The sequence below is a fragment of the Hyperolius riggenbachi genome, chromosome 11, assembly GCF_040937935.1.
Source record: "Hyperolius riggenbachi isolate aHypRig1 chromosome 11, aHypRig1.pri, whole genome shotgun sequence".
Classification (NCBI taxonomy): Eukaryota; Metazoa; Chordata; class Amphibia; order Anura; family Hyperoliidae; genus Hyperolius; species Hyperolius riggenbachi.
The window spans coordinates 210410864-210435818 of record NC_090656.1 but is presented as its reverse complement, the minus strand read 5'-3'; the positions used below and the strand labels follow the sequence as shown (position 1 = coordinate 210435818).

The following is a 24955-nucleotide window of genomic DNA, read 5'->3' as shown; positions in this document are numbered from 1 at the left end:
GATTTTATTTTTTGTCAAAAGTTAGCGGAAATTGATTTGTATTGTTTTTTTTCACAAAGTGTCATTTTCCACTAACTTGTGACAAAAAATAAAATCTTCTATGAACTCACCATACACCTAACGGAATACCTTGGGGTGTCTTCTTTCTAAAATGGGGTCACTTGTGGGGTTTCTATACTGCCCTGGCATTTTAGGGGTCCTAAACCGTGAGGAGTAGTCTAGAAACCAAATGCCTCAAAATGACCTGTGAATAGGACGTTGGGCCCCTTAGCGCACCTAGGCTGCAAAAAAGTGTCACACATGTGATATCGCCGTACTCAGGAGAAGTAGTATAATGTGTTTTGGGGTGTATTTTTACACATACCCATGCTGGGTGGGAGAAATATCTCTGTAAAGGGACAATTGTGTGTAAAAAAATCAAAACATTTTAATTTACAGAGATATTTCTCCCACCCAGCATGGGTACGTGTAAAAATACACCCTAAACACATTATACTACTTCTCCTGAGTACGGCGATACCACATGTGTGACACTTTTTTGCAACCTAGGTGCGCTAAGAGGCCCAACGTCCTATGAGTACCTTTAGAATTTCACAGGTCATTTTGAGGCATTTGGTTTCTAGACTACTCCTCACGGTTTAGGGCCCCTAAAATGCCAGGGCATTATAGGAACCCCACAAGTGACCCCATTTTAGAAAGAAGACACCCCAAGGTATTCAGTTAGGTGTATGGGGAATTCATAGAAGATTTTATTTTTTGTCACAAGTTAGTGGAAAATGACACTTTGTGAAAAAAACAATACAAATCAATTTCCGCTAACTTGTGAAAAAAACATGAAATCTTCTATGAACTCCCTATACTACTAACGGAATACCTTGGGGTGTCTTCTTTCTAAAATGGGGTCACTTGTAGGGTTCCTATACTGTCCTGGCATTTTAGGGGCCCTAAACCGTGAGGAGTAGTCTAGAAAATAAATGCCTCAAAATGACCTGTGAAATCCTAAAGGTACTCATAGGACTTTGGGCCCCTTAGCGCAGTTAGGGTGCAAAAAAGTGTCACACATGTGGTATCGCCGTACTCAGGAGAAGTAGTATAATGTGTTTTGGGGTGTATTTTTACACATACCCATGCTGGGTGGGAGAAATATCTCTGTAAATGGACAATTGTGTGTAAAAAAATCAAAAGAAATCTCATTTACAGAGATATTTCTCCCACCCATCATGGGTATGTGTAAAAATACACCCCAAAACACATTATACTATTTCTCCTGAGTAGAGTTGGGCCGAACCTCCGATTTTAGGTTCGCGAACCTGGTTCGCGAACTTCCGCGGAAGGTTCGGTTCGCGTTAAAGTTCGCGAACCGCAGTAGACTTCAATGGGGATGCGAACTTTGAAAAAAAAAAATAATTATGCTGGCCACTAAAGTGGTGGAAAAGATGTTTCAAGGGGTCTAACACCTGGAGGGGGGCATGGCGGAGTGGGATACATGCCAAAAGTCCCCGGGAAAAATCTGGATTTGACGCAAAGCAGCGTTTTAAGGGCAGAAATCACATTGAATGCTAAATGACAGGCCTAAAGTGCTTTCAAACATCTTTCATGTGTATACATCAATCAGGTAGTGTAATTAAGGTACTGCTTCACACTGACACACCAAACTCACCGTGTAACGCAGCGCAAACAGCTGTTTGTGTAGTGACGGCCGTGCTGGACTGGTGCGCACCATGGCGAGAGTGCAGGTTTTGGTGGCTTTACAGCCCATATGGTCGCCTGGCTGATGTAGCTGAATGACAGAACAGTGACTGTCCAGCTGATCAAATTTGGTCTGACCACAATGAGGCAACGACCTTATTATCGTGGGTGTGCCCCCCGAGACACTCATCTAGGCGCCGGTCATTGCTTCATTGTGATACGCAAGCCCCTTCACCACGGCAAGGTAATGATCACGAAGGGGAATGGGCGCATGTACATGCCTTTTCTTTTGTTGTTGCAGCTGCCCGCAGTGCAGCCAGAAAAATTAGGCAGTCATGTACACGCACCAGAAAAATTATTACAGCGGCCGCTGCTAGCAGCGGCCTAAAAAATTCAGCAATCCGCCTGGAGTCCCGGACCCTGTTGGTGGTGGCGGAGAAGGTAGTCAAGCGGCCTGCAGGCAGACATGCTGTGTGGAGGGACTGGGAGCGACTTAGTCTTCTTGGGGCAGGCCAGGCAGCCAGTCACACGGCGTGCAGGCAGAGATGCTGTGTGTGCGGGGACTGACTTAGTCTTGGGGCGGGCAGCAGCCCTCCGGGATCCATGCCTCATTCATTTTGATAAAGGTGAGGTACTTAACACTTTTGTGACTTAGGCGACTTCTCTTCTCTGTGACAATGCCTCCAGCTGCGCTGAAGGTCCTTTCTGACAGGACGCTTGCGGCAGGGCAGGAGAGAAGTTGGATGGCAAATTGGGACAGTTCTGGCCACAGGTCAAGCCTGCGCACCCAGTAGTTCAAGGGTTCCTCATCGCTGTTCACAGCAGTGTCTACATCCACACTTAAGGCCAGTAGCTACCTGCCGTTCCAGGCGTTGGTGGAGGGTGGATCCGGAAGGGCTACGGCGAGGTGTTGGACTAAAGAACGTCCGCATGTCCGACATCACCATGAGATCGCTGGAGCGTCCTGTCTTTGACTGCGTGGACACGGGAGGAGGATTAGTGGCAGTGGTACCTTGCTGGCGTTGTGCCGTCACATCACCCTTAAAGGCATTGTAAAGCATAGTTGACAGCTGGTTCTGCATGTGCTGCATCCTTTCCACCTTCCGGTGAGTTGGTAACAGGTCCGCCACTTTGTGCCTGTACCGAGGGTCTAGTAGTGTGGCCACCCAGTACAGCTCATTCCCCTTGAGGTTTTTTATACGGGGGTCCCTCAACAGGCAGGACAACATAAAAGACGACATCTGCACAAAGTCGGATCCAGTACCCTCCATCTCCTCTTGCTCTTCCTCAGTGACGTCAGGTAAGTCAACCTCCTCCCCCCAGCCGCGAACAATACCACGGGAAGGTTGAGCAGCACAAGCCCCTTGCGATGCCTGCTGAGGTTGTTCTCCTGCCGCTGTCCCCTCCTCCTCCTCCTCCTCCTCCCCCAAAGAAACACCTTGCTCATCATCCTCTGAGTCTGACTCGTCTTCTGCACACGACTTCTCTTCTTCCTCCTCCTCCCCCCTCTGTGCTGCCGCAGGTGTTGAGGAAACAGCTGGGTCTGATGAAAATTGGTCCCATGCCTGTTCCTGCCGTAACGGTTCCTGGTCACGCTCATTCACAGCTTCATCCGCCACTCTACGCACAGCACGCTCCAAGAAGTAAGCGTAGGGAATTAAGTCGCTGATGGTGCCCTCACTGCGGCTCACCAGGTTGGTCACCTCCTCAAACGGCCGCATGAGCCTGCATGCATTTTCCATCAGTGTCCAGTTGTCGGGCCAGAACATCCCCATCTTCCCAGACTGTTTCATTCTACTGTAGTTGTAGAGGTAGTGGGTCACGGCTTTCTTCTGTTCTAGCAGGGGGGAGAACATGAGCAGGGTCGAGTTCCAGCGAGTCGGGCTATCGCAAATGAGGCGTCTCACCGGCATGTTGTTTTTGCGCTGAATTTCCGCAAAGCGTGCCATGGCTGTGTAAGACCGCCTCAAATGCCCACAGAACTTCCTGGCCTGCTTCAGGACATTCGCTAAGCCAGGGTACTTTGCCACAAATCTTTGAACCACTAGATTCATGACATGTGCCATGCAGGGTATGTGTGTCAGCTTCCCCATATGCAAAGCGGCAAGCAGATTGCTGCCGTTGTCGCACACCACGTTGCCTATCTCCAGGTGGTGCGGGGTCAGCCACTCATCCACCTGTTTCTTAAGAGCAGCCAGGAGAGCTGCTCCAGTGTGACTCTCCGCTTTGAGACAAGACATGTCTAAGATGGCGTGACAGCGTCGTACCTGGCATGCAGCATAGGCCCTGCGGAGCTGGGGCTGTGTAGCTGGAGAGGAGAACTGCCACTCAGCCAAGGAGGAGGAGGACAGCGAAGAGCATGTAGCAGGAGGAGAGGAGGTGGCAGGAGGCCTGCCTGCAAGCCGTGGAGGTGTCACAATTTGGTCCGCTGCGCCCTGCTTGCCATCGTTCACCACCAGGTTCACCCAATGGGCTGTGTAGGTAATGTAGCGGCCCTGCCCGTGCTTGGCAGACCAGGCATCCGTGGTCAGGTGTACCCTTGACCCAACGCTCTTCGCAAGAGATGACACCACTTGCCTCTCAACTTCACGGTGCAGTTGGGGTATGGCCTTTCTCGAAAAATAAGTGCGGCCTGGCATCTTCCACTGCGGTGTTCCGATGGCCACAAATTTACGGAAGGCCTCAGAGTCCACCAGCCGGTATGGTAACAGCTGCCGAGCTAACAGTTCCGCCACGCCAGCTGTCAGACGCCGGGCAAGGGGGTGACTGGCCGAAATTGGCTTCTTCCGCTCAAACATTTCCTTCACGGACACCTGACTGCTGCTGTGGGCAGAGGAGCAGGAACCGCTCAAGGGCAGAGGCGGAGTGGAGGAGGGTGCCTGTGAAGGTGGAAGGGAGAAAGTGGCAGAAGCAGATAATGCACCTGATGGAGGAGGAAGAGGAGAAGGAAGGTGGCTTTGCTTTTGTGTGCTGCTGCTGCTTTTGCTCAGGTGGCCATCCCATTGCTGTTTGTGCCTTTTCTCCAGGTGCCTTCGTAAGGCACTTGTCCCTACGTGAGTGTTGGCCTTTCCACGGCTCAATTTTTGTTGGCAGAGCGAACAGATGGCTTTGGTCCGATCTGAGGCACACACATTAAAAAATTTCCACACCGCTGAGCCACCCTGGGATGTGGGCACTATGGGGACCTCAGCAGCTGATGCTGAAGGGCAAGTTGGCTGGCTGTACATAGGTGGCGATACATGGTGCCGGACTCTGCCACCAGCTGTTTCTGACGAAGAGCTGCCCCAGCTTGTTTCAGCAACTTCTCTCCTCCTACTACTCTCTGACTCCCCCTCTGAACTGTCCCCCTCTTCATCTCCTCTATTGGGAACATACAGAGGATCCCTATTACCGTCATCATCGTAGTCATCCTGCCCAGCTTCGCTTGCCTCAGACAAATCCAAACTTGCACCATCAGTAGGTCCTTCATCCTCCTGACACGTTACATCCATAGTGTTGCCGCGTAACTCAGACATATTAGCTGGTGAAAATTCATCTGGCTGTAACAACAATGGCTGTGCATCAGTGATTTCAACACTAAATAATTCTTGCGAAGTGTCAAATGCAGCGGAAGTGGTGCTAGTAGTAGCGCTGGTGGCTGAGCAAGATGAGGTGTTCTGTGTCGCTAAATACTCAACCACGTCCTGACAATCTTGGGAGGTGATGGGACGTGCCTTCTTCCGAGCACTGTACTGTGGGCCAGGTCCACACGAAATTACATTTACACGACCTCGCGCAGACCTGCCGGGTGGCCTTCCTCTGGCTCTGGCACTACCTCTTCCTCTACCTGTTTTGTCCATATCGGGTATGCACGGAGTGGTATATCACACTGCGTGCACTCACGTAGGTAGGTGGGTTCACTTAACTGCACAGGTATGCGCACTGATGCGGTGGGTTCACTAAACAGAACAGGTATACAGTGGCGGGTTCACAGAACAGGTATGCAGTGGCAGGTTCACTGAACACAACAGGTATGCAGTGGCGGGTTCACTGAACAGGTATACAGTGGCGGGTCCACTGAACAGAACAGGTATGCAGTGGCGGGTCCACTGAACAGAACAGGTATGCAGTGGCGGGTTCACTAAACAGAAAAGGTATACAGTGGCGGGTTCACTAAACAGAACAGGTATACAGTGGCGGGTTCACTAAACAGAACAGGTATACAGTGGCGGGTTCACAGAACAGGTATGCAGTGGCAGGTTCACTGAACACAACAGGTATGCAGTGGCGGGTTCACTGAACAGGTATACAGTGGCGGGTCCACTGAACAGAACAGGTATGCAGTGGCGGGTTCACTAAACAGAACAGGTATACAGTGGCGGGTTCACTAAACAGAACAGGTATACAGTGGCGGGTTCACTAAACAGAACAGGTATACAGTGGCGGGTTCACAGAACAGGTATGCAGTGGCAGGTTCACTGAACACAACAGGTATGCAGTGGCGGGTTCACTGAACAGGTATACAGTGGCGGGTCCACTGAACAGAACAGGTATGCAGTGGCGGGTTCACTAAACAGAACAGGTATACAGTGGCGGGTTCACTAAACAGAACAGGTATACAGTGGCGGGTTCACTAAACAGAACAGGTATACAGTGGCGGGTTCACAGAACAGGTATGCAGTGGCAGGTTCACTGAACACAACAGGTATGCAGTGGCGGGTTCACTGAACAGGTATACAGTGGCGGGTCCACTGAACAGAACAGGTATGCAGTGGCGGGTTCACTAAACAGAACAGGTATACAGTGGCGGGTTCACTAAACAGAACAGGTATACAGTGGCGGGTTCACTAAACAGAACAGGTATACAGTGGCGGGTTCACAGAACAGGTATGCAGTGGCAGGTTCACTGAACACAACAGGTATGCAGTGGCGGGTTCACTGAACAGGTATACAGTGGCGGGTCCACTGAACAGAACAGGTATGCAGTGGCGGGTTCACTAAACAGAACAGGTATACAGTGGCGGGTTCACTAAACAGAACAGGTATACAGTGGCGGGTTCACTAAACAGAACAGGTATACAGTGGCGGGTTCACTAAACAGAACAGGTATACAGTGGCGGGTTCACAGAACAGGTATGCAGTGGCAGGTTCACTGAACACAACAGGTATGCAGTGGCGGGTTCACTGAACAGGTATACAGTGGCGGGTCCACTGAACAGAACAGGTATGCAGTGGCGGGTTCACTAAACAGAACAGGTATACAGTGGCGGGTTCACTAAACAGAACAGGTATACAGTGGCGGGTTCACTAAACAGAACAGGTATACAGTGGCGGGTTCACAGAACAGGTATGCAGTGGCAGGTTCACTGAACACAACAGGTATGCAGTGGCGGGTTCACTGAACAGGTATACAGTGGCGGGTCCACTGAACAGAACAGGTATGCAGTGGCGGGTTCACTAAACAGAACAGGTATACAGTGGCAGGTTCACTAAACAGAACAGGTATACAGTGGCGGGTTCACTAAACAGAACAGGTATACAGTGGCGGGTTCACAGAACAGGTATGCAGTGGCAGGTTCACTGAACACAACAGGTATGCAGTGGCGGGTTCACTGAACAGGTATACAGTGGCGGGTCCACTGAACAGAACAGGTATGCAGTGGCGGGTTCACTGAACAGGTATACAGTGGCGGGTCCACTGAACAGAACAGGTATGCAGTGGCGGGTTCACTGAACAGGTATGCAGTGGTGGGTTCACAGAACAGGTATGCAGTGGTGGGTTCACAGCACAGGTATGCAGTGGTGGGTTCACTGAACAGGTATACAGTGGCGGGTCCACTGAACAGAACAGGTATGCAGTGGCGGGTTCACTGAACAGGTATACAGTGGCGGGTCCACTGAACAGAACAGGTATGCAGTGGCGGGTTCACTGAACAGGTATGCAGTGGTGGGTTCACAGAACAGGTATGCAGTGGTGGGTTCACAGCACAGGTATGCAGTGGTGGGTTCAATGAACAGGTATACAGTGGCGGGTCCACTGAACAGAACAGGTATGCAGTGGCAGGTTCACTGAACAGGTATGCAGTGGTGGGTTCACAGCACAGGTATGCAGTGGTGGGTTCACAGCACAGGTATGCAGTGGTGGGTTCACAGCACAGGTATGCAGTGGTGGGTTCACAGCACAGGTATGCAGTGGTGGGTTCACAGCACAGGTATGCAGTGGTGGGTTCACAGAACAGGTATGCAGCCAGACAGGAACAAGTTAAGCCTAACTAATCTTTCCCTGAGAGACAGTCTGCAGCAGCTCGCCCTACTCTCACTAACGCAGGCAGCACACGAGTGACCGTAATGGCCGCCGCTGCCTGCCTTATATAAGGGGGGGTGGGGCTCCAGGGGCTAGTGTAGCCTAATTGGCTACACTGGGCCTGCTGACTGCGATGTAGAGGGTCAAAGTTGACCCTCCATGTGCATTATGGGGCGAACCGAACTTCCGCAAAGGTTCGCCTGCGGGACGCGAACGCGAACCACTGAAGTTCGCATGGAACCGTTCGCAGGCGAACCGTTCGGCCCAACTCTACTCCTGAGTAAGGCGATACCACATGTGTGACATTTCTTTTTCAGCCTAGGTGCGCTAAGGGGCCCAAAGTCCTATGAGCACCTTTAGGCTTTACAGGGGTGCTTACAATTTAGCACCCCCCAAAATGTCAGGACAGGAAACACACCCCACAAATGACCCCATTTTGGTAACTAGACACTTCAAGGTATTCAGAGAGGGGCATGGTGAGTCCGTGGCAGATTTCATTTTTTTTTGTCACCAGTTAGCAGAAATGGAAACTTTTTTTTATTTATTTTTTTTGTCACAAAGTGTCATTTTCCGCTAACTTGTGACAAAAGATAAAATCTTCTATGAACTCACCATGCCTCTTAGTGAATACTTTGGGGTGTCTTCTTTCCAAAATGGGGTCATTTGGGGGGTATTTATACTATCCTGGAATTCTAGCACCTCATGAAACCTGACAGGTGCTCAGAAATGAGAGAGATGCTTCAAAATGGGAAAATTCAATTTTTGCACCATAGTTTGTAAACGCTATAACTTTTACCCAAACCAATAAATATACACTGAATGGGGTTTTTTTTTAATCAAAAACATGTTTGTCCACATTTTTCGCGCTGCATGTATACAGAAATTTTACTTTATTTGAAAAATGTCAGCACAGAAAGTTAAAAAAATCATTTTTTTGCCAAAATTCGTGTCTTTTTTGATGAATATAATAAAAAGTAAAAATCGCAGCAGCAATCAAATAGCACCAAAAGAAAGCTGTATTAGTGACAAGAAAATGAGGTAAAATTCATTTAGATGGTAGCTTGTATGACTGAGCAATAAACCAATAAAGCTGCAGTGGTCTGAATGGAAAAAAGGCTCTGGTCCTTAAGGGGTGGAAAGACTGCGGTCCTTAAGTGGTTAAAAAGAAAATGTTAAAGCGGATCCGAGATGAAAAACTGACTATAAGAAATAACTTGTCTATATATCTTATCTAAAGTTTAGATAGTTTACACAGCAAATCTAGCTGCAAACAGCTTTAATAGAATATGATTATTTCTTCCTGTGATACAATGACAGCAGCATGTTGTTTGTAAACATTACACAGAGGCAGGCTTATCTGCATCTTGGCCAAAAAAACCTAATCCCCCCTCCTCCTCCCTCCTCCCCTCTGCCTCTGAAATCTCTGGCTAGTAATAACTCCACCTCCTCCTGCCCAGACTGAGCTCCCATGAGCCCTTGCTACTGTCTGAAAGTGCCTTGGCTCTCTGAAAACCTGTGGGCGAGGCTTGTTTAGTTTATAGGGAATTAGAGTATTAAAACAAAAACAAAAAAGTATTTGGCTCGAGGAATGCCCTATAAAATATATGTAAGGGGCACAATTATGCAATGACTAAAAGTTCATATCGGATTCACTTTACGTAATGAATTAATTACATAAAGTTTAAATTAAAAATGGGCCATTCTCTTACAATGTCACTACCATAGGCTTAATCTGATGTTCCTACCATAGTCACAATCTGATGTTCCTACCATAGTCACAATCTAATGTCCCTACCATAGTCACAATCTGATGTTCCTACCATAGTAACAATCTGATGTTCCTACCATAGTCACAATCTAATGTCCCTACCATAGTCACAATCGGATGTTCCTACCATAGTAACAATCTAATGACCCTACCATAGTCACAATCAGATGTCCCTACCATGGTCACAACCTGATGTTCCTACCATAGTCACAATCTGATGTTCCTACCATAGTCACAATCGAATGTCCCTACCATAGTCACAATCTAATGTCCCTACCATAGTCACAATCAGATGTTCCTACCATAGTCACAATCTGATGTTCCTACCATAGTCACAATCGAATGTCCCTACCATAGTCACAATCTGATGTCCCTACCATAGTCACAATCGAATGTCCCTATCATAGTCACAATCTGATGTTCCTACCATAGTCACAATCGAATGTCCCTACCATAGTCACAATCTAATGTCCCTACCATAGCCACAATCTGATGTTCCTACCATAGTCACAATCAAATGTCCCTACCATAGTCACAATCTGATGTCCCTACCATAGTCACAATCTAATGTCCCTACCATAGCCACAATCTGATGTTCCTACCATAGTCACAATCTAATGTCCCTACCATAGCCACAATCTGATGTTCCTACCATAGTCACAATCAGATATTCCTACCATAGTCACAATCAGATATTCCTACCATAGTCAAACTCTGATGTTCCTACCATAGTCACAATCGAATGTCCCTACCATAGTCACAATCTGATGTCCCTACCATAGTCACAATCGAATGTCCCTACCATAGTCACAATCGAATGTCCCTACCATAGTCACAATCTGATGTCCCTACCATAGTCACAATCTGATGTCCCTACCATAGTCACAATCGAATGTCCCTACCATAGTCACAATCTGATGTCCCTACCATAGTCACAATCTAATGTCCCTACCATAGTCACAATCTGATGTTCCTACCATAGTCACAATCTAATGTCCCTACCATAGTCACAATCTGATGTTCCTACCATAGTCACAATCTAATGTCCCTACCATAGCCACAATCTGATGTTCCTACCATAGTCACAATCTGATGTTCCTACCATAGTCACAATCAGATATTCCTACCATAGCCACAATCTGATGTTCCTACCATAGTCACAATCTGATGTTCCTACCATAGTCACAATCGAATGTCCCTACCATAGCCACAATCTGATGTTCCTACCATAGTCACAATCAGATATTCCTACCATAGCCACAATCTGATGTTCCTACCATAGTCACAATCTGATGTTCCTACCATAGTCACAATCGAATGTCCCTACCATATGCACAATCTGATGTTCCTACCATAGTCACAATCTGATGTTCCTACCATAGTCACAATCTGATGTTCCTACCATAGTCACAATCTATTGTCCCTACCATAGTCACAATCAGATGTCCCTACCATAGTCACAATCTGATGTTCCTACCATAGTCACAATCTGATGTTCCTACCATAGTCACAATCTGATGTTCCTACCATAGTCACAATCAGATATTCCTACCATAGTCACACTCTGATGTTCCTACCATAGTCACAATCTGATGTTCCGACCATAGTCACAATCTAATGTCCCTACCATAGTCACACTCAGATGTCCCTACCATAGTCACAATCTGATGTTCCTATCATAGTCACAATCTGATGTTCCTACCATAGTCACAATCTGATGTCCCTACCATAGTCACAATCTGATGTCCCTACCATAGTCACAATCTGATGTTCCTACCATAGTCACAATCTGATGTTCCTACCATAGTCACAATCTGATGTTCCGACCATAGTCACAATCTAATGTCCCTACCATAGTCACACTTAGATGTCCCTACCATAGTCACAATCTGATGTTCCTACCATAGTCACACTCTGATGTTCCTACCATAGTCACACTCTGATGTTCCTACCATAGTCACAATCTGATGTTCCTACCATAGGGCTTGATTCATTTAGCGAGCGCTGCTAGGTAAATCGTGCTTATCGCAATCTAATGTAACTTTAATGGTCATAAGCTAATGTCCATACCAAAATGTCAGTCTAATCTCCCTCTATAGTCTTAGTATAATGTCCCAACCATAGTCACAGTCCAATATCTCTACCATAGTCACTGATAGAAGGTTTATGTAAACTAGCTTCTAACTGTTCAGCAATGTAGAATGCAGGAGAAACAGATACTGTATACAGTAAATCAGCTTCATGGCTTATGGCTTTCTCGCCTGTTACACAACAAGAATAACAACAACAATTTTATTCACAGCTCACATTACAGACGCAGGATGTAGTAAGACATTTACTACTAAAACACTGCACACCGTGTGGTTATAGCTGGTAATGCATGTTACCTAATAGTTGTACACATAATAGACTGTTGTTGCTGAATACACATTGCAACAGTCACAGTCTAATGCATCTGCTGTACCACGGTTACAGTCTAATGTCTCTACCATAGTTACCATAGTTACTGTCTATCATTCCCACCATGGTCTATAGTGGTAGAGTAAAAGTCAAATGCAAAGTGAGCTGAAATTCAACACTGGGACCATTGGCTGGCCAACCTCAATGTCTAGGGCCCTTATAAAGTTCCCTGGTGTCTAATGCCCCCCTCCTGCTCTATACAGTTTGCTAGCGTCTAAAATGCCCCCAACCTTCCCCTATACAGGAGCCTGTTGTCTAATGCCTCCTCCCTCCCATATGCAGTTCCCTGGCTTCTAGTGGCTCCTCTCCTTCCCCTTTACAGTCCCATGGTGTCTAATGCCTTCTCCCTCCCCTATACAGTTTCCTGGTGTTTAGTGGTCCTCTGCCCCCTATACAGGTCCCTGGTGTCTAGTAACCCCCATCCCTCCCCTATAAGGTTCCCTGGTGTCTAGTGGTCTCCTCCCTCCCCTATGCACTTCCCTGGTGTCTATTTTTGTCCAATATAGCTTCCCTGGAGGCCTAGAGCGGGTCAAACATAATGCAAGGTGGGGAAACTCCTTGGAGGAAAACATTTGAGGGCTCTAGTCTACAGGCCAGATTTGGGCCGAGGAGTTTGACATGTATGCTCTACAGCCAATCTGAGGACAAGCCAAATTAACCTATCAATATGTATTTGGGATATGAGAGGAAACTGGATTGTCAAATTTTTCACTACAGTGATCCTTCCTACTACTTCCTGTGTAAGGTTCTTCTTTGTACAACAGTAAACAGTGTTGAGGCAGGCAGTACATTGTGTTCCCAGCACATGCCTGAAATGTGGCCTTCACAAGTCATGTTACCAAGCCTGTCAGATCTGTGAGAGTCTAAACTTTGGTTTATTATATAAATAACAGTAGCGTCTCTGGGAGAGAGTTCACAGCTGCCTGTCCCACTTATTTGGTGGATAGAGAACTCCGGTTTTATCTTAAAGGATCATTTTGCAGGAGGAAATAAATAGCACCCCTAAGGTATTATTACACAAGTTAACATTTTATGCAGCCAATTCATAAACACACAACGTGGACGTGCCATTAAAATTCACCGTGTTTGTACAGAAAACAAAAAAGATAATCTCGCCTTTTTTAGAGTAATGTGATAAATCTGTGGAAGGGAAAATATCAGCTTCTCTTTTAATCACAGATCAGGGCATGGTTTACAGCAGGGAAGTCTGTTTATAAAAGTGTGCAGTTTCAGAAGGTTCTCCCATCTTTAAAGGGAAGGTCCTAGCTAAAAAAAAAAAAAAAAACAAACAACAAGATCTATTTACTTGGGGCTTCCTCCAGCCCCTGCCAGCCTATCTGTCCCTTGACGCATCTTCGCACACAGCTGGTGTCCCGGGGACCCCTCTGTTGCCTGCGCGAGTACGCGGCCATGCTGCTCACAATCGCACTCACGTAGCGTTCTGCACAGGCACAGAAGTACTGCGTCTGCGCAGAATGCTCACAGGAGCACGAGCCGCACAGCCATGTGCTCACGCAGGCACAGAAGTACTGCATCTGCGCAGAATGCTCACAGGAGCACGAGCCGCACAGCCATGTGCTCACGCAGGCACAGAAGTACTGCATCTGCGCAGAATGCTCACGGGAGCACGAGCCGCACAGCCATATGCTCACGCAGGCACAGAAGTACTGCGTCTGCGCAGAATGCTCACGGGAGCACGAGCCGCACAGCCATGTGCTTGCGCAGGCACAGAAGACATCGGCAGTGGAGGGGAGCTGAAGTGAGGGACAGTTAGGCCAGGGACGGATCTAGACCAAGTTGCCCCAAGTTGCGCCTGGGGCAAGGTCAGGTTTTGGCGCCTAAACTGCCATTCCACATCCAAATTTTGCCGCCTTTTTAAGAATTCAACAAACTGCGCCTGGGGCAAGAGACCCCCCCCCCCCCCCTAGATCCGTCCCTGAGTTAGGCTGCCAGTGGCTTGAGGAAGCCCCAGGTAAGTAGATCTTGTTTTTTTATTTAGCTTGGATGTGTCCTTTAAGAGAAACCTACAGTGCTGCCCATAATTATTCATATCTCTGGCAAATTTTGACTTAAAGAGACTCTGTAACAAAATGTTGAACCTTATTTCTTCTATCCTATAAGTTCCTATAGCTGTTCTAATGTGGTCTGTCTTACTGCAGCCTTTCCTAGTTGCACAGTGGCTGTGTTATCTCTATTATATGATCTAATCTTCTCTCCTCTGTCGGGTCTGTCAGGCTCAGGCTGTCAGGCTGGAATGTGCTGTGCTGCTTGTGATTGGATAGAAGCTATACACACCCTCTCCAGGCCACCTGCACACTATATGACTCACACACTGAGCTACTCTAAGCCTATCACATGTTATGTCTTTTGTTTGTAAACACTGCATAAAACTGGTAATTACAAGCCAGGTTTGCAGCAGAGAGTGGCAGAAACAGCACAGAGGGGCCCAGGAGAATATAATGAATAGAATGGTATGCTTTTTATCGTAAGAATTTTACAGTACAGATTCTCTTTAAAGTTACTTTTATTCAGCCAGCAAGTAATTTTTTGATGGGAAATGACATGGGTGTCTCCTAAAAGATAATAAGATGATGTACAAGAGGCATTGTTGTGGAAAAAAAAAACATTTCGCAGCTTTTATTTGCATTTGAGCAAAAAGTGTCCAGTCCAAAATTATTCATACCCTTCACAATAATTGGCTATTACAGCAATCAAACGCTTCCTATAATTGCAGACCAGCTTTTTGCATGTCTCCACAGGTATTTTTGCCCATTCATCTTTAACAATGAGCTTCCAATCTTTCAGGTTGGAGGGTCTTCTTGCCATCACCCTGATCTTTAGCTCCCTCCTCACATTCTCAATTGGATTCAAGTCCGGACTCTGGCTGGGCCACTTCAAAACGTTAATGTTGTTATCTGCTAACCATTTCTTCACCACTTTTGCTGCCCAAGGCCAAGTTTCTCTGCAGACTGCCTGATGTTGTCATTGAGAATCCTCATGAATTGCTCTTTTTTTCATGGTGCCGTTTACTGTGATTAGGTTCCCTGGTCCTTTGGCTGAAAAACACCCTTAAAGCATTACTTTCCCACCACCATGTTTGACTGTGGGGATGGTGTTCTTTGGGTTGAAGGCTTCTCCTTTTTTAGGCCAAATGAAGGAAACATCATTGTGACCAAATAATAAAATTTTTGTTTTATCTGACCATAATACAGAAGACCAGACATCTTCTTCTTTATTCAGATGAGCATTTGCAAAGGCCAAGCAAGCTTTTGTGTGCCTTATCTGGAGAAGTAGAGTCCTCCTTGGCCTGCATTTGTGAAAACCAGCAGTGTACAGCGTCCGTTCGATTGTCTGCCTTGAGACATTGCCACCAGAAGCGCCCAGATTCACCAGGATGGCCTTGGTGGTGATCCTTGGATTCTTTTTCACTCTCTCTCACTATCTTCCTGACCAGCACAGGTGTCACTTTTGGCTTCCGACTACATCCTCTGAGATTTTCCACAGTGCGGAACATCTTGTATTTTTAAATAATACTTTGCACTGTAGCCACTGGAATTTGAAAACATTTAGAAATGGCCTTGTAGCCCTTTCCTGACTTGGGAGCAGCCACAGGTCCTCACAGAGCTCCTTTGTCTTAGCCATGACTGTCCACAAAGTAACTGCAGAGAGCTGCTGTTTTTCACCTGTTGAGTTGATTAAAACAGCTGTTCCCAATTAAACAGTGTAATTAGGATGCTTTAGAACAGCTTGGACTATTTGGAATGGTATAGAACATTGGATTTTCCCACAGACTGTGACAGTTTGTGAAGGGTATGAATAATCTTGGACTGGACACTTTTTGCTCAAATGTAAATAAAAGCTAAGAAATGTTTTTTTCCCCCACGATAATGCCTCTTGTACATATTATCATTTGGGAGACACCTATGTAATTTCCCGTAAAAAATTACTTGCTGTAACGGTCTGCTCAGCTGTCTGCACGGGCAGACGGCTGTTTGTCCATTCCTTAAGTCTGAGGGCTGCAGGTCTCTGGAAAAAAGACCTGCCTGTGCTTTGCAAGTGTCAGACTTGCTCTGCTGCTGGGCAATTTGCATACACTTGTCATGCAAACGGCCTAGCTGCCTCCTTTGAAGGCTTGCAGTATAAATGCCATGTGATCCCAGAGTCTTTTGCTGCTCATAGAGGTTAGTTCCTTCTGCACTCACCTGGAGTGTCAGCCACTGCTATCTTAGTATAGTTAATTCTTGGGGAGTGCTCCTTGCATTCCTAGTTAGTGCAGTCAGTTTGTGTATAATTTGTACTGCCTATTCTGTCCTGTCTTGTCTGTCGCGATTGCGCTGTCACTAGCGGCGGTTGATAGCGAATCGCTCTGTCTTGTTTAGATCGCACTAGCCTCTAGCGGTAGCGGCTGTGGATCCTTCTGATCTGAGTTCCTGGAGTGTAAGCTGGAGCAGCGGTTGCTACTGGCTACCTCATCTGTCTGTCTTGTTTGGATCGCACTAGTCTCTAGCGGTAGCGGCTGTGGATCCTTCTGATCTGAGTTCCTGGAGTGTAAGCTGGAGCAGCGGTTGCTACTGGCTACCTCATTTGTCTGTCTTGTCTGTTTGTGCTCATTTGTGTTACTTGTGGCTAGTTAGGGTGGCGTGCTTGTCTCTGTTGCGCTTTTCGTGCGGAGACCGCTCTGTAAACGCGTTCGCTGTTGCGAATGAGTGCGGTGTTCGCGTTTAGCTAGCGTTTGTTATTTTCCTTATCTTTTATTGTTGTTTGCTGTGCCTTTGCTACTCTCGTGCTCTGTCCTGCTCAGTCTGGTGTCACTATTTGGCAATCACCTTTCTTGCGATTGCGTTCCCACTTCGTTTCCACCATTGTGTGTTCACCGTCGCTGGGTGGCGACTAGTTTGGTGGACACACATTGATTCTGTCTCTATGTTCTCTCTCTTTGGGGGCTATCTTGCCTTGTGTTGCTTTTCTTCTTACAATTTCCATCTGGCATTTATGGCAGCGCAGAGGGTTTATTCCTCTGCACTCCACAGCTCCATCTGCCGGTGGGAATTCCCCTCTACTGGTGCTTGCACCAAAAGCTGGGTTCTAGTATCTTGACACGCTTGTGGAGGACTTCCGCAGTGTCAGCGCACATCTTGTGCGCTGACCACGGAGATATCCCACAATCGTTACACTTGCTCTTTGAATAAAAGTAACTTTAAGTCAAAATTTGCCAGAGGTATGAATAATTATGGGCAGCACTGTATGTGCACAACTTTGTCCTTTTAGTATTAGGTTCACTTTTAAGATTTCAAACATAAAACCACATTAAAATAGTTTTGAATACCCAAATGACATTGTTTTAGTCTTGGATCACTCTCCTGGCAGCAAAGCTATTAGGAGGGGTTGATGCTACTTGGGCAGCTTCCACCCAAGACCTTGACCTTTGTGGCCTTTCAATAAATCTGACTCTGCTCCGCAGCAGCAGTGATCTATATCAGCGTTTTTCAACCACTGTTCCGCGGCACACTAGTGTGCCGCGGAACGTTTCCTGGTGTGCCGTCCTCTTCTCCCCCTCCCACCCGTCCCCGCGGCCGACGCTGTTATTACCTTAGCAGCGGCCGCTCTCCCCTCTCCAGCGCATGTATATTCAAGCAGCGTATCTCCCGGCTGCTCTGTATGTGATGCGCAGGAGGCAGGGCTCGGTTACCATAGTAACGGCGATACATATTGCCGCTACAGGAAGCCGCTGCCCTCCATCCTTCCGCATCACACAGAGCAGCCGGAGATACGCTGCTTGAATATACATGCGCTGGAGAGGGGAGAGCTGCAGCTGTTCAGGTAATAACAGCGGCCGCCGCGGGGACGTGCGGGAGGACACTAAACTGGCTATACTGGGGCACTATTCTGGGGTACTATACTGGCTATCCTGGGGCACTAAACTGGCTATACTGGGGCACTATTCTGGCTATACTGGGGCGCTATACTGGGGGGCTATACTGGGGCACTATTCTGGCTATACTGGGGCGCTATACTGGGGGGCTATACTGGGGCACTATACTGGCTATACTGGGGCACTATCCTGGGGCACAATACTGGCTATACTGGGGCACTATACTGGCTATACTGGGGGGCTATACTGGGACACTATACTGGCTATACTGGGGCACTATACTGGCTATACTGGGGCACTATACTGGCCATACTGGGGCACTATTCTGGCTATACTGGGGCACTATACTGGGGCACTATACTAGCTATACTGGGGCACTATACTGGCTATACTGGGGCACTATTCTGGCTATACTGGGGCACTATTCTGGCTATACTGGGGCACTATTCTGGCTATACTGGGGCACTATACTGGGGCACTATACTGACTATACTGGGGCACTATACTAGCTATACTGGGGCACTATTCTGGCTATACTGGGGCACTATACTGGCTATACTGGGGGGCTATACTGGGGCACTATACTAGGTATACTGGGGCACTATACTGGGGCACTATACTGACTATACTGGGGCACTATACTAGCTATACTGGGGCACTATTCTGGCTATACTGGGGCACTATACTGGCTATACTGGGGCACTATACTAGCTATACTGAGGCAACTATGCCAGCTATGCAGCCGCACCCCAGCCCCCCCCCCCCCCCCATAGCCTGCTGCGCACGGCACTGTCCACTAGGTCGCGCAAACAACCGGGGGCCGCATCCCCCCCCGCGCGCGCCGTTCCCCGGAGAAAAATTTGGTCGGACAGTGTTCCCCGGGCCGGAAAAGGTTGGGAACCACTGATCTATATAACTAGACAGCAACAAACTTATTACCTCCTAAATCACCCATCTGCTCTTTGTTATTGGGTTTGGATTGGGCACATACTAGGTGACCAAAGCGCCAACACTTGCATGTCTACCAGAGTCCCCTGACACCAATTCCTGGAGCAGGGCAATATGGGATAGCCCTATGCGCCTACCCCATTTTCATTGAACATCTGTTATTTGATACAACCCGAAGCAGATGACTGATATTAGTGATGAAGTTGACTTTTACCTAAATTCAATCTGCAACACTAGTTTTCATCCATGAATGATAGTTCAAGTGAAACAGGGACATCAAGACAATAAAGTACTGGACTCATTTGGGCAATTTTCAGGTCTACAAGTCAATATGACAAAGTTAACTGCTATGCCCATAAATGTTCCCCCTTTTTTAGGAGGAGGAGGATAAATACAATTGTTTTTCTCGTCAGTTTATTTTCACATCGGATTTCCTTTAAAGTGTACCAGAGATAAAGCACCCTCATGTATTTTTCCATATATATATCAGTGGGAATATTAGAGAAAACACCTACCCTGCTCTCTGTTTCATCCTTCACTGCTCAGCCTGCTTGCTATCAGCCCTGATAAAGCGACCAATTTCGGGACAGAAATTGGCCGCACGGTCGATTGTGTATGTTGGAAAATGTCGGGCCGAAGTTGGTTGGTCAGGTGCGCGGCGGTACGGCGGCCGAATTGCGAATGAGCGACGAGATGACGAAACCCCTGCCGCTGCAATGTATAAATGTATGCAGTGTGTAGTGCATTTATACATTACCTGTCCGGTGTCAGTCTCCACATGGTTTTCGTCCATCTCACCAGGTTCCGCATACATGCCGGCGGCGCTATGACTGACGTCACGAAGGCGCCCATGGTCTGACGTCAGACGCTATGCGTGTATGCGGCTTACCCGGCGAGATGGATGGACACTGTGCGGAAGCTGCTACAGGACAGGTAATGTATAAATGCACACACTACATACATTTATACATTTTGGGGGCAGCGGCGGGGCGGACGCGGCGGCTCAGCCAATTCCCTGATGATTTCATGCTGAAATCGGACGGGAATCGGCCTTTAGTGTATGTGCAGATTCGACTAGAGACAAATTCTATTAGAGATAAATTTGTCTCTTGGTCGAATCTGCCCATATTCGTTCTAATGTATGGGCACCTTTAGTTTACAAATGTATACAGTTGCAGAAAGAGAAAATTAGCTTCTAAAATGGATTGCATGCAAAAGCATTGTGTACTTCACCCTTTCACCAGCGATGAGGTTTCCTCTTATGGAAAGGTTCCCTACTCTACCCATAGCAAGCAAACATCCCATGCTCATAACCTGGATTTCACGTTGAGGCCTGTCAGGTTCTACCATACACATGCATTCACATAAATCAGTCTAAGATCTCCTAGGAGCGACAAAGTGCACTACTGTATTTTTCCGACCACGTCATTAACCTTTCAAAAGGGATACATCTCATTTTTTTAATGCCTTGCAGCTTTGTAATAAAATAAAGAATTGTGATATACAGTGTTATTTTTACTTTACTTTACTATGCAAAGGAATGGGATCAATACCTAAGGAAACAAAATTCAGGGTTTCTTGTATTTCTAATGGTGAGTAGCGGCCATGCTAGTGAAGTATCGCGGTCGCTGTACATCATTGCATGGCATTTGGAAGGAATCCCGTGGCATTTGGTGGCCAGTGGAATGACATGCAGCACAAAATTACAATCCAGTGCCACTATCAGGTAGACCAAGAAACTGCAGGTAAACTGAAAGTGTTTACAGCTATTTCTAACTGCCAAAAAAGCTAACAGCAGCTACTTCCACTGACATCACCTGCCAGCAGTAAAAATGTCACCATGTGATAAATGTCAGAATGTAAATCAGGGAGAGGAAAGATTTTACAATGGGCAAACACTGACTAAATCATTTATACATAATTATTGTAAAAATGAAGCACTTTTTTATTACATTATTTTCACTGGAGTTCCTCTTTAATATAAGCTCCAAAACTGCTAACCAGTAAGCCACTTTGTTACCTAAAATTCCACTTGGAATATATAAATAAATTAGCACTGCATCCTAGTTATTTATCAGTGATTTCTTAATATTCACTTGTGTTTTTACTTACCTAAAATAAACACTTTCTCAATGTATTGAAAGGCGACATCATTTCCTTACACATGAACATTTTTAGATTAAATTTGACTGTGACTGAAGCCATCACCCATCTAAAATGCCTGGGGTAATATGTGTTGAGATGCTGTAGATCAGGACATTTGCATAGCCAGAGGGAACCTGGGAATGTCAAACGGCGCGGAGCATCTAAACTTGCCAACAACAGTTTTGCTGTGACACAATTTTATGTTAGAGAAATTTAGCAAAAACATGAAAAAATGTATGTGCGCAAAGGTGAATCAGCGCATCACCCAGCCGCCTCCAAATGGCCACCAATCAGAGTTGCGCTGAGCCCCCGCAAGAAACTACAAACGCACCTTGAAACCAAACAGAAGCTCTGCATAAACATCAATAAGCAATGCTATTACATGGGAGCAGCTGACCAAAGTTACTCACATTTGTACATGGCGAGGAAAGGAACAGCGCTACTTAAAAACAGATTGCATCCTTATGACTACCTGCTTGAGAGTGCAAGCCCCACTAGTGGGATAAAATACACACCCAGCATTCAAATAAAAGGCACCTGTCTACCATTGGAGGATGTTGGTTTCTGTAACAGCTTGCATGCAACTTATTAAGTACTTGTCCCTCCCACTGCGAAGGGCCACATGGGAGGGGCCCTAACACTAACTAATCCTAAATTATGCATATGCATAGCCTGGGTGCGCTACCAAGTAAAATTCAAAATTGCCCAAAGGTGGATCAGCGCATCACCAGGCCGCCTCCGAATGGCCACTAATCAGAGGTGTGCTGAGCCCCCCCAAGAAACTACAAACGCACCTTGAAACCAAACAGAAGCTCTGCCTAAACAATAAGCAATGAAAAAAATGTATGTGTGCGTTTACCACGTAAGTGAGGAATACAGTCATTGTACTGTATGCCTCACTGTATGCGGTGCGACCATTCGGGACTGTTGCCGTGTGACTGCAAGGAAACAAATCTCTGTCTATGGGGTACTCACCTCGGGAGGTGGAAGCCACTAGATACTAAAGCCGCTTCCCCCATTGTCCTTCGCAGACCCCTTCCACCTCTGGGACCCCTAAAAGTCGAGCCCTCTCACGCTTGCGCGCTAGCTCCATTGCGCTTGGGCTCCAGCGGAAATAGCCGGGCTCAATTGTAACTGTGGGACAGACGCGGTCCAGCTCAGCTTTTTCCGAAGAAAACCGAACGGGGCAGAGCCACTGCGCCTGTCGGCAAACTCTTTCTGGGGGAACCAGCGCTGGAATGGGCCTGCAAAGGATGGGGGAAGCTTTTTTTGGATCCAGAGGCTGGCCCTGATGAGGTGAGTACCCCATAGGGGCACTTTTTTTCCTTACAGGTACACTTTAAAGTGTGGAAGAAGCCTAACACTAATTCTCATAAATTAGGGTTAAAGCAAACCTGGAATGAAAATAAACTTTTGAGATAATTAACTGTATGTGTTTTACTAATGGTAAATAGAACATTTATATTTTTATTTTCAATTTAAAGCAGACCTGAACTCAGAACTTCCTCTCTGCTCTAAAAGATACACAACAGCATAATAACATTTAAACAAAAAACATTTCTTTGTTACAGCTGATACAAATCTTAACATACATCTGCACTGTTTCAACTTCCTGATTCATGGAAGCAGTCTGTATTTTCAAATGGCCATCTCTGCCATAGGCATGTGACACAGAGGAGTGATCAGATTTCAACTTGTGATTAGACACAAATGAGGGTGAATTAAATAGGCTAAACTCTAAATACATACAGGGTGCATTCCTCTATGTATTTCTTCAGTCCTGTGCAAGAGGTCCACTTTAAGAACTTAATTTTTAAGACTGCATTCTAAAAAGCAGCCATGATAGTCTGATGTAAAATCTGTGATGTTGCACTAAAACTGTATCAGGAGGGTTTTCTCAGCCAGATAAAACTGATTTGGCTATTATTTACTTTTTAGGACACCGAGCTGAATTCCATTAACTGTTCGACAGCATCATTTGCACAGATAACAGTTCTAATTTTTTTTTTCCATTTTCTCTCCAGGGAAACAGAAAGGAACTTCAGACAATGGCTTCAATTCATCAAAACCTGTTCGAAAAAAAAGTAGTTAAAATACCACATTCGGTATTTTACACTTTTTTTGGTAATTCATCAAGATTTTCACAGGTGCGGTAGAAGTTTGGTAATTTACCGAAACACATGGCTTCAATTCACAAAAACCTGTTCGGTAACAGCAGAACGGTGTGGAGTTGTCTCTCTTTTGTTACATGCTGTTTGTGCAGAGACGACATTACACAAATAAAAGGCATCTCTTTAGAATGTACATGTTTGTTATAGTGCCTCTGCTCCCTCTAAATCTGTCTATTAGTCTTTCTTAACAATTTGTTTAATTGCCACAGCTTAGATGACCTTCCAGGAGATAACTTTCCTGGAGATATTACACACATACCACGCTTAGGTGATTTCCCTACTAGCTCCTCCGCATCTTCAACAGGAACCTGAGGGATTAAATGGCTGAAGGGCTACAGGGGAAACCTCTTTGCTTTGGGATCTCTCTCCTCTGCTGCCTGGATAGTAGAAAAGATAGACCCTCCTGAGAAGGCTTCAGATCCTATCACAGGGACTTGCAAGAGACAGAAGCTGTTGATATTGGCTCTCTGCTACTGTCAGTCATAGCTTATACCTCTCTGCTTCTGTGAGTCACGGTTCTCGCCCAGTCTTCGCACTGTTTCCAACATACTACATCTGCCGGTCATCACCGAACACTGATACTGGGCTTTACCGCATGCTGTAATCTTGACTTATTGACATTTTGTTGACATTTGTTGAGGTGTTTACCGCACAAGTTGGTAATTTACCTCACTGCTCGGTATTTTCAACTTGCCATATGGTAACAGCCTTGATGAATTGACATTTTACAAAATGCTCAGAAAAAAATCAGCTGTTTTCAGCATTACCGGATGCGGTAATGCTTGATGACTTGAATCCAATTTCTTAGTATGACTAGTACTGTATATCCCTATGTTTATATCATCATGCCACTTCAGATACGCTTTAAAAAACTAAGAGTTAGGAAAATTAGGGTTATGTTTAACAGAATTGGAGTTAAGAAAATTAGGGTTAAAATTGGCAGAACTAAGCTTAGAAAAAATGAGGTTAAAGTAAAAGAATAAGAGTTGGGTTACTCGAATCAAGGATTAAGGAATGAAGGAAAGTTAGAGAGATTGCAGGTTCTGTACAGTCAGGACCTGGTCAGAACTATAGGGCAACCCTCATTTATAACGAATTACAACCATAAAATATTTTTCAATGGCTTCTGAGAGCAGGAAAGAGATAAAAAGGTTCAATAGTTTATGTATGTGTCACTGAGAAGAGACAATGAAACAGTAAAACAATAAGAGAAAGAGTATAGATACAATTGTTTTTCCCATCAGTTTATTTTCATCTTGTGTTTCTATTAAGAGAACTTGCAAAATGAGGATTACAAGAATGAGAGCTAACAGAAGCAGAGGTAGGGGAATTAGGGGCAGTTCAGACGGGCGGGTTCCGGCTTCTCGTCTCGTCTGTCTCGCGGCGTCTCATTCGGGGGCTCTCCTGCAGAGATACGTCGGGAGGTGTCCGCCACATCAGCGGTTTTCGACCCCGCAAGGGGACATGAAGACGTGACGGTGAATCGACCCTAGAAGCCGCATGAAGCGTCCAGGGTCGCCTGAAACGACAGGGAAAATTGGGATCGGAACGCTGCGTTTGCTGGAATCAACGGTAATTGATGATAGCCAAGTGTTGTCAAACGCTCCCATTCACTTGAA

The 24955-nt window shown here is 46.3% G+C and overlaps 1 long non-coding RNA gene across 1 annotated transcript in view; it reads left to right on the top strand.

Moving 5' to 3' along the window:
• Nucleotides 1–23417, top strand: part of LOC137538619 (uncharacterized) — a 79036-nt gene extending 55619 nt beyond the window's left edge. Inside the window, exon 3 of the long non-coding RNA XR_011024849.1 lies at nucleotides 23190–23417. This is a non-coding gene — a long non-coding RNA (uncharacterized lncRNA). The remainder of the gene's footprint in view (nucleotides 1–23189) is intronic.
• The last annotated feature ends 1538 nt before the right edge of the window (nucleotides 23418–24955 follow it).